The sequence below is a fragment of the Procambarus clarkii genome, chromosome 37 (genome assembly GCF_040958095.1).
Source record: "Procambarus clarkii isolate CNS0578487 chromosome 37, FALCON_Pclarkii_2.0, whole genome shotgun sequence".
In the NCBI taxonomy this organism is placed as follows: Eukaryota; Metazoa; Arthropoda; class Malacostraca; order Decapoda; family Cambaridae; genus Procambarus; species Procambarus clarkii.
In genome coordinates, this window is record NC_091186.1 from 20,764,282 (window position 1) to 20,767,095 (window position 2,814).

The following is a 2,814-nucleotide window of genomic DNA, read 5'->3' on the forward strand; positions in this document are numbered from 1 at the left end:
CGTTCGTACCTGATAATGATTTATTTTGTATTTATTTATTTATATATACAAGAATTCTTACATTCTTGTACAGCCACTAGTACGTGTAGTGTTTTGGGCAAGTCCTTAATCCTGATATTCACCGGAATATGACCCCACCATATCGTTTAACAACCAAGTACCCATTTTGCTGTTGGGTTAAACAGAGCCTACAGTTAAGAATTTGAGCCCAGTAAATCCTCCCCGGCCAGGATATGAACCCAGGACAAAGCGTTTGCAAACCGCCCGGAGAGCATCGTGCCACTACGCCATGGGGACTAATCATGTTTATACATGCATACAAAATGGTTTACAAACAGTATGTTGTAAGCCACAGCTCTATCTATTTCTAGATAGAGCTAGTATATACTAGGCCTAAAACCACTAATACGCACAGCATTTCGGGCAAGAAGTGGGAAAAACACTTAAAAACTAAAACTTAAAACTAATTGAGATTAAAAGCATGATTTGAGCTTAAACAGGTAGGGGGGGGGAGGGGGAATGACAGTAAACATCATTACCTAATACACAAGGAAGAGAGCTTCCTAATTGCAGTACCTTTTTATACAAATATATATATATTTAGTCTTTTGTTAAAGCTCTTTTACACGAGATTTTACACATAAAAGAATATTTTAGTTTCAAACTCATGATGTAAATCATATAATATTGAAAGTCATTTGTTGAGCAATACAGGAAAGAATTCACACATTAACACTTACAATCGGCCCCTAATGTGTAATTAATTTATTAGAGACCCCATCTTGTAAGCAGAAGGGAAGGGAACTATAAGGAGAAAGCGCCAAGCCATTATGCCTATATAACACTGGGAAGGGGGGGGGGGTCAGGATAAGGATTTGAGATTTGAAAGGAATGGTGGCCAACACTTGAGGACGGTCGAGGAATGAACGCCGACCTGCATGAAGCGAAACCGTCGCTCTATCGTCCAGCACAAGTGGGATGACAGAAGTACAATGTTATATTAACTGTAACTGACTTATTTATTTTATTTATTTATATACAAGAAGGTACATTGGGTTGTGAGAGTACATAACACTGATGTTCTTATATTCTTGCAAAGCCTATTCATATGTGGTTGTTGAAGTTCAGTCTCTTCCCATCATTTTTATTGCTAATGTTAACATTGTCTCTCTAAAGGTGAATTTGGTTTAATGATTTACTTCCAAATAAAATGTAGTAGTGTAAACTTGTTTGTTAACGCCCATGAGTGGACTTTCTTTAATTCGTTATTTAATATTATTTAGTGTGTGCGCGCATCTGAGTCATAATATATGAAGGTAGTATTGTCAGCATATCGTCAGCATATAATATATCGTCAGCATACAGTATAGGTTTAACCCTTTAACTGCACAACGCACCTGCACGCCCACGTCTGGGGGTGCGCTACGCACCTCCGGGTATTTGTATTTTTCACGTTCCATTCAAGACTCCCGCGGCTACCTGGGGTTCACATCAGCTTCCTCAGGGCTCTTGTAAACAGACGCCATCTTTAAAAAAAATCGTGGTTCACATTCCCGGGTGTGAGAGCCTCAGTAGTGAGTGAGTAACCAAGGCCGGCGCACGCAGCATGAGCTCACAGCACTGCTGTTCCGCTTGTGACCACAGCATCGCCTAATAATATCAAAATATATATGTAACTTGTATTATTTAGCGCTGATAGTATTACAGATGAGCCTGAGTGTGATAATGACTGTGTACAATGTTCAAATATTAGTGATTTAATGCTGTTTCACGATGTTCACAGCGCTAGACACAGCACCACAGCATTATTTCGTCCATCTAGGAATCTTCAAACAACTTCTTAGCTTCCTTTACAAAATAAACTTGTGGTCAATTATGAATTTACAGGATTCAGTGACCAGTATTGTGATATAATACAGCAGGATTGTGGTGATAATAAGCACTGTGCGTAATATTGTGGGAGGAGTAATTGTGGCGAGGGAGCGAGGGAGAGAATCGAGGTAGCCTCACTGTGTGGCAGCCACTCTTGTTTTGCTCGTCATACTAGCTTAGTGGTTCGCTATGGTGAACACATTGTACATGGGTATATACAATGTGTGTATATAGTGAAGTAACAGCAACAGGAGTATATTGGAGGAGCTATTTTGGTGATGGAAGTGACGTAATCGTAGCGTCGTCCTGCTAGCTGCTGTGAGATTTATCATTGCATTGTATGGTGGCCATTGTAACGTTTGGACACAATACCGGCTTACTTGGCATAGTTCTGGTGAATAAAACATGGCAGATAGGTAGCATAACTTGTGCAAATAGTTAATACAAACAATAACAGTATGGTGGTAGGAGCAATGTTGGCGAGTAAGATGTTGGAGGAGTGAGAGGAGAGACTGGATGTTGGAGGAGGAGTGAGGCAGCTGACACTCGCGGAGTTCTGAGTGTGTTCATGGTGAATGTATATAGTGTGTGATAGTGTATAGTGTGTAAATAGACTATATATATACATAAATTAGCATAATACAATGAAAATATGTGCCGGATATGTGTACACATGTGTCATGCACGTAACACAGTATTTTCAGACAATACGGATGTTCTACCATAACAGTATAGTGTACGTGTTCATTATACATAGGATTGGCAAGTAAAAGTATATAAAATGTATTTGGAACTGTGCGCAGAAAATGAACAAAAACATACTCGCGGCAACTCGCACATCCTACCGCGAGTGCCCTACCCGCCCGGGGGCATATGCCCCGAGCACCCTACCCGCCCCGGGGGCATATGCCCCGAGTTCCCTACCCGCCCGGGGCATATGCC